Below are 8453 nucleotides of genomic sequence, written 5' to 3'. Positions count from 1 at the left end.
GACTTGTATCTATCAGGAAGTGCTTTGCGTATGTGTCATATAATAGCAATGTTGAAACGATTGAAAGCACAAATATTACACGTTTTCAGGCTTCTGTTTTTTTGTTTTGTATTTGTGTTATTCAGATTTGTCATGAGTTCCTACGTGTCACAACGAAGGACCTGTTGGGGACCTTCAGAGCTGCCCTCGAGAGGTATTCCCCTCAACTACTGAAATTGTACCGTGCTAGGAAGGGCGCCTTCGGTCAAGAGCTGGAAGACCTCTTGGGAAAGCTTGATAAACAGGTAGATTTGTTGTTGCAGTGAATATTTACTTTCTTGACATGAAAGGATTGAAAGAGATATCTACTGAATCTGCATAATTGTTTTGTTTCCGAATAGGCATGATAACTAACCACTGACTGCAGACTAACCTAAAACATGCTGAAAGTATCTTTTGATCACTTGATTTCTGTTAGATTTTTTCCTTTTTGTATTCTAGACATCTGATATGACACTTCATCAAAGACAAGCGGCTCTGGAAGGTCTTCCAATATTTCTTCGTGAATTCAAAGGAGCTTTTCCAGACATGCAAGGTTGGTACCGCAACTGTCAGTAGAGTCTTCTATGGCAATGGTCTCTGTTAGCTTTAAGATTGAGCCTGGTTGTCAGCAACAGGGCTGTGGTGGAGGCCAAAGGCAGTTTCCCCACCTCTCATATCTCTGGAATAGGGTTTACCTACCTCCAAAAAGAGCAACTCTGTCTTTTTACTATCGTTGCCAGGTCAACATGCAGGCCAAAGTGTTATAACACTGCATTAACAAATTGTGAACTCAGTACTATAGGAACCATTTAATAACCCTTATATTAAATTATATATATTTAACATATAATATAAACATTGAGCCATAATCTCCAACAGCATCATGTTCTGAATATCCTTTTCAAACATTCAATACTGTATAGTCATTGTCCACCTTATACTGTGATCACAGAGTTTATAGTCCATCAATCAATACACCCCTATCATCAACAATATGCCTGTTAAAAGTGTTTGTGTATATATATATATATATATATATATATATATATATATATATATATATATATATATATTAAATGGGCTAGCAAAGAATATTGTGCACAAATTGTCTTCAGACTGTATTTTATTAGCCTGTTTGCTACATAGCAGTATTTCATTTTTATTATTCTTTCCAGGAAACCAATTCAGAAGACAAGCAGACCAAAGGAATCCAGATGGGTGTCCTTGCTGTGCTTGAGGATGATGACGCACCTAACGCACACACAGCAAATGCCAAAGTGTTAAAATCCCAGAGTATTCATGACCAGAGTAGATTTTATACACTTTGGTGTTGAATAGGCACCAAGTACATTTTTTGGGGTGTACCTGAAACACTCTTGGGTGTTGTCTCTAAGTATAATGCTGGTGTAAAGTAATTTAAGTGTTTATTTTAGGATGATGGACTCCCTGAGTGTCCAACGGTTGATTGAAACTTTCCCGGCCGCACGTCGGTTTAGGTTTCGATTCGTCATTGGGTCGCTGCGCCTTCTCATTGGTTGAATCTAGAGACATGTGACCGTCTGTCCTCTTCCACACTACGCGGCAAACTGTTTCGGCAGAGACGGTTGACTAGAGAGGATCGAATCAATATCGCCAAGGAATTGCTCCGAGTGAGCAAAGACATTTTTGAACTTCACGGGAATGTAAACAGGTAAGAAAAGTACCAAGTGAATAATGCACAGGGTTTCTATGTTTCATAGTTAGTTGTGCGTGTGTACTTCATATAGGTCAGAAATTGAATTCATAATGGGTCTTAAGAAGGTATTAAAAGTCTTAAATTTAACTTGTTCAAACCTGCAGAAACCCTGAATGCAGAATATTCCGCATTTCTTCGTCTTTTAGATCTGATAACCAACTTATAAATGCTAACGATTTTAGCTAACGTCAAACTTAATGGCCAATGCTAATGAGGCACATGTCTTCAATTTAGCTAACGCCTCGTTACCATTTTTAGCTAATGCTAACGAGGCACATGGCTTCAATTTAGTGGGAGCGTGTCTATGTTCCCCGGGTCCTATGTTCCCCTCTTTGTATGAGACTGGGGAACATAGGACCCTTTTTTCTTTTTAAAAAGCGTCCTATGATAATAACCTGTTTGTATTTGGCCACCTTTTTAGATGCTGACTATTTATTGACAAGAACTTTTTGAACCTTTTATGTTGTGTCATGTGCTTTCATCAGGTGTATTTCATGCTCAAAGTATGTGCTCCCCTTTTCAGGTTGGGATAGTGACATGGCCTCACTTCTCCTGCTGGTCTACCTCCTGCCACCACCTCCAAGTGGAAAGAAGGGAGCTGTCAAAATCAGTATCCGGGAAGCTGTGGATCGTGTAGTGAAGTTTCACAAGGTAATTGTACCCTGATAAAAAAAAAATTTTAAAGGTCCCATGGCATGCCGCCAGAGCTTGTGTGTTGCTGATGGATGTCACAATCTCTGTGTTTGTCAATCTACTCATCGAGTCTTAAACAAAATGGCGTTGACGGGTGATCTACTGATGGTATTGTGTGTATAAAATGTACTTTTTAATAAACAATCTGTACACAATTCTCAATGCCTCGTTTTATATGTTAATACCCTTATGTACTACCAAAGAAGTGTCGGGCTACTTCTAGCCTTTTAAATGGTTTAAAATAGCGATTTAGTTTTTACCATAACCACTGCCCCCATTGTTCCAAGTTTATAGCGTTTTGATAGAATCGGCTAAAAACAGCCAACTGAAGAAAGCGTCTATATGCGTTTTTTGTGCTCCAAAACGAACGTTTCAACTCGTTATCATACAAAACATATCCCAATTCCATTTTACACCGGAATTCCCCTTTAATTGGTTGACAGGGACACATTTATTTATTTATTTTCAAGTTGTTGGTTACATCATATAAATGTAAAACTAAACATGGTTCTTGATGTAAAATAATTCAAGTTTAACTATAATGTTAACTATATTATATATGTATGCACTGTAACAACAACAGCAGCATCAATAAAAATATAATGTTTTCAAGAATCTAATGTGTAGACTCATTCATGAAGTGTTGATAATTCACCTCAAAGGTGTTGGTTGTACACCAGTCAGAGTACATTCTCACTCTAGAAATATTAAAATTAATCAGCTCTGCGAAGTGCTACAAAACACTGACTTGGAGTACATCTTTTTTCTCTCTGGGGTTCTAGGTTTACACTGCAGGTGTAAGGAAGCACTGAATGAGTGCCCAAAAGTACCACTAATAGAGTACATTTGCACTCTCAAAGTGTTCAAATGTAACTCTAAATTTGGAGTACATATTTTGCTCTTCTAACAGTGTTCAGTGAACACTGAACTCTTGGACCTATATATACCCCGAAATGGGTGTTAAATGTACACCCATAGAGTACAATATACACTGTGATTTTTTACTGTGCAGCCCACTGTCATCAACATTGCCGTCGTGTTGGAGGAGTCCATTGTCCTCGCAGATCTTCCAGACCTCCCAACAGCGGTTGCGTATCTTTTTGGGCTGATGTACACATTAAACATGGGGTACCCAAAAGAACTCAAACACACATTTGAAACTATTCAACACATTTTCATGGAGATGTCTGCCAATTGCTCGCAGCGTGTCAGGAGCTTAAAAACCAAGCTGTTACTTTGAGCCAAGGGTTGATCCATTTCTTGAATTTCTCTTGTTCTTGGGGCCTGACCTGACATGATCAGGAAACATTCTAGATACATTTTACGTGGCCTACATTTTTAGTTTGTTTTGTTTCCCCCTGCTCTCTCCGTTTTTGGTTGACACCAGAGTGCACACACACACACACACACACACACACACACACACACACACACACACACACACACACACACACACACACACACACACACACACACACACACACACACACACACACACACACACGATAAATGGGAAGCTTGTTTGTGGTCAGTTATGTTAAGCCCTAGAGTAAAGTAATCTGTCTGCCCGCATTATTTTATTGCAAGTGCATAGACATTTTGTCAGTCAAAAGGTACTGAAATTTACTTTAAGCTTTGAAATTACTTTTTGTGGATTTTTTACTTTAAATGTGGGGGAAAGGGCTGTTTATAATGTTACGTTTAAACCAAGCTGTTACTTTGAGCCAAGGGTTGATCCATTTCTAGAATTCCTCATTCTTGGGGCCTGACCAGACAATATCAGGAAACGTTTTAGATTTTTTTAAGGTGGCGTATATTTTTAGTTTGTTGTGTTTCCCCCTGCTCTCTCCTTTTTTGGTTGACACCAGAGAGCACACACACACACACACGAATGAGAAGCTTGTTTGTGGTCAGTTATGTTAAGCCTACAGTAACGTAAATGTCTGCCCGTATTATTTTATTACAAGTGCATACTGAAAAAGATACTGAAATTTACTTTAAGCTTTGAACTTACTTTTTGTGAATTTTTTGCTTTGGATGTGGTGGCAAGGGGTGTTTATAATGTTACGTTTAGGCTGTTTACGATCCTCATGGTGAAAAATAAAACTTGCAAAATGTTTTTAAATGCAAAAGCTGGTTTATTGTCCTTTTGTGTAATTGTTAATTTTTTACACATGAATGATTCAACCTAATGTTGAATTAGAATTCTTAGTGTGTACAACTACATTTGTGAAGCTTTCATTGGTTTGTAAGACAAGTTATTTGGACCAAAAATTAGAGAATAAGAATTGGAAGAAATGAGTTGGTACAACTGTAAGAATTAAGTTGGCACAACTGTGATATTTTCTAGAAGTTTGAGTTGACATGAAAACCCCAAAATCTAGTTTCCTCAAAAAAAAGACATTAGTTGGTACAACTGTAAGAATTAAGTTGGCACAATTGTGATGTTTGAGTTGACATGAAAACCCAAAAATCTAGTTGCCTCAAAATAAAGGAATTAGTTGGTACAACTGTAAGAATTAAGTTTGCACAACTGTGATGTTTGAGTTGACATGAAAACCCAAAAATTCTGTGCAGACAGTTGCCTTGAAATTTCAAGTTGAATTAACTTTTTATTTTTTACAGTGTAATGTTAAAATGATTGCATCATAGGGGTACCAGATTTTCAACTATAACTCCAACTTTATTTCTTAATGCTTATATTATCCACTATTTATGTAACTTTTTAAGGCAATTTGATAATGTCTCTGGTATCCAATTTAGGTATATAAATCTAACTTGATTTGTTCAAATAAGCTATCCAAATGTATTTTATAGATCAATTTCATGATTTAGTGTGTGGAAATACAAAATACAGGAGAAAAAGTCAGTCATTTGTACTCAAATTTTCTGTATTGAGCTTTAAAACATTCAGGAAAACAGACAAATCTGTGCAGTTGCCGTAAACAGATGTAAGATGAATCAAAATTCAAACTGGATACCCTGCATCAACAGCAGCGGATTCACTGTCAAATACCACATTTACTGTTTTCGCTGTCTCAATATAAAAATGTATTTGCCTAGAACAGTCAAAGTTATCATAAGTGGCCCTGACTGAACATAAGGCAATATACTGGGAATTTCTGGCCCATTTTTTTACCGCTCTCCCTTTGTGTTGCAACATGTCATTAGCCAACAGCTATACATTATGGTAATTCACAAACACACACTTGCTTCCGTACAAAATATGGAGTGCAGATCCATTCACATGGTAACAAGCACATTGCCTCTTCCACTAAACAGGATAACCATCAACAGCACTGGCTGAACACACAAACTGGATACCATCAACAGCACTGGCTGAACACACAAACTGGATACCATCAACAGCAGTGGCTGAACACACAAACTGGATACCATCAACAGCAGTGGCTGAACACACAAACTGGATACTATCACAGCAGTGGCTCAACACACAAAAAATAAACTTATCACTATCAATAGAAACCTAGAATACCTAGAGCAACACATGTTTATACACCAAATAAGGAACAGAAATGAATAACACAAATTAAGGCCAGTGATCATCTGAGGTTTACCGAGAGGCAGCGCTGTGTTTGACCCGTTCATTGGAAGAGACGGTTTTTCAGCGCGAGTATCTTCTGTACTACCTCAAAGGTGTACCGGAGGTCGGCGGGGTAGCTGATGTTCAGTGCGTACATCAGTCCAAAAAGCATAGCAACCGCTAATGATATATTGTCTAAATCTCTTAACAACCCGATGCCTTCGAGGACAACTCCAATGTCCTCAGATTCTTCACTTGCCTCATTCTCTTTTATAAATCCCGACCGTGGTTTTTTCAATAGCAGCATTGAAGGCGTCTCCATCCATGCCCTGTACAAAACAGACAAAGGTAGATAAATAAGACCTCAAGTTTGACTACTTATGAACAGCAAATACATTGACATCAGTTGTCAATGAAATTTTAAAATCTCTGGCTTCCTCGAGCAACAAACTGTATTAAGAATACACATGATAATCTAAGACATGAAAACACTATTGCAGTCGCTATAGTGAAATATAATGTAGAATTTTGACTACTATTATCAGCACACTATCATATTAATCTTTGACGTTTGACAGAAAATGCTTTTGTTGAAGTAGTAAGATGAAAGTGAAAAAAAATTATTTAACCGAATTGTATCCGATATGGAAGATAGTGGAATAGCAAGTAAGCACTGATCCATGTACATACCGCGTAATCATGCACAAGGTTTTCTGGATTTTCACCCATGTAGATGCAGACTCCCTTGAAAATGCACTCTCGTCCAACATCGACATCATCACACTGAAAGGAAATGTTCTTGATTAGTGTCAGAATTCAGCCCTTCTGCTATTCCTTAAATAATTTCAACTACCGGTGTTACACCCTGCAGTTAGTAGTTTTAGATTTATATGGTTAATAAATCATTTTAATGACAATATGGCCTGGGTGCAGGACATTGCAAATAAGAAATACATTGCGATTATATCACCATGTACACTGTCATTTGAAGTAAGAAAGAAATAATTTAGAAATTTAAGAATATTGCACCTGGCTTCTTCATATGATTAAGAGCCTTGCTGTGAGACAAAATAGCGTTGCTATGGCGGCGCGTCCAGACGCAGCGGCTTTGAGCTCTCCTTTTCGGTGCTTTTTCTTAGTGTTTTTGTACATAAATTTGTTTTTCAATCGTAACGTCAGCTGGGGAAATCTTGTCTACAGTCGTCAGGATCTAATCCGCAATGGATTTCGGGCCGAACAGGCTGTAAATAAGGATTTTTTTCAGGACTTTATTCACTCCAACGGCATACAAAGCAGTGTTCCAGTAACGGACTATTTTGAACAGACGCACAATATACCGCACGAAATATTAAGGACACCGGGGTCTCCATGGATTGTTGTCGGCTCTCAGAAGCTGCGACGACGGCGGAGGAACAGGAAGCAAAAGAGAGGATGTCGAGCCGGTCTGCTTACGAGGCTAAAGAAGCACCCACACAAGCCCCCGCTACCAAGTATCTTTCTTGCAAATGTAAGATCCATCGTTCCCAAAATGGATGACCTCGAGCTGCGGATAGCAACTGACAACTTTGTCAGGGATTGTTGTGTGATGATTCTGACTGAAACCTGGCTCCATCCTGCCATCCCCGATAACGCTGTGCAGTTATCCGGCCGCACTATCCACCGACACGACAGGAACAGAGACTCCGGAAAGAGCAGAGGAGGCGGAGTTTGTATGTATGTAAATAATAACTGGTGTTCACAGAGCCGAGCAACCCACAGCTACTGTTCCCCACACATAGAGGCATTGACGGTCATCTGCCGCCCTTTCTATTTAGAGAGATAACTGTAGTAATCATTATGGCAGTGTATATCCCTCCAGACGCTAACGTTAGTATAGCTCTAAACCAGGGGTTTTCAAAGTGTGAGAGAGTGAGCCCCCCCTCAGAGAAGAAATTTCAGCTGAGCCCCCCCCCCCCCAAATTTTTTTCTAAATACCTGTGTTTTGAAAGCTATCTTAATTATTTACACATTTTACACATTTTAAACATATTTTTGAAACATTTGAAACATATTTTCTCAGCAACACGTCAGAATATTTTAAACATATTTCTGAAACATTACAACATCTTTGTGCGTTTTTAAACACATTTCTTAACACAATTTAACAACTTTATCTAAGCATGTTTTAGCTTAACCTTTTTTAAATACATTTGAACATCTTATTCTGTGTAAACTGCCAGTTTACAGATTCATTCAGGGTCGAATCAGATCTGCCTTTTCAGACCAGAGATTCGACTATTCGGCGGGGTTTGTTTACCGGCGTTGCTATGGTGACCTAAATTATTATAAGCAACTGACAACGATGCCAGTTTGAAACTAAAACTGTGATTCTGAAAAAAGTATAAATGCTATCAAAATTCCGTTCGATAGTATTGAAGATACAAGTGTGTAGATTTGTTTAATGGTTTGAACAATGGTAAA

The 8453-nt window shown here is 38.3% G+C and overlaps 1 long non-coding RNA gene across 1 annotated transcript; it reads right to left on the bottom strand.

Moving 5' to 3' along the window:
- Positions 1–4942: 4942 nt before the first annotated feature.
- LOC130387761 (uncharacterized) lies at positions 4943–7900 on the bottom strand. The gene is made up of 3 exons (XR_008896349.1): positions 7023–7900; positions 6684–6776; positions 4943–6322 (listed from the first exon to the last, which is right to left on the bottom strand). It is a non-coding gene; the product is annotated as an uncharacterized LOC130387761 (long non-coding RNA).
- Between the last annotated feature and the right edge of the window lie 553 nt (positions 7901–8453).

This window comes from Gadus chalcogrammus, chromosome 8 (assembly GCF_026213295.1).
Source record: "Gadus chalcogrammus isolate NIFS_2021 chromosome 8, NIFS_Gcha_1.0, whole genome shotgun sequence".
Taxonomy (NCBI): domain Eukaryota; kingdom Metazoa; phylum Chordata; class Actinopteri; order Gadiformes; family Gadidae; genus Gadus; species Gadus chalcogrammus.
Note: the sequence above shows the minus strand (reverse complement) of the source record. Positions and strands in the feature narration are given on the sequence as shown.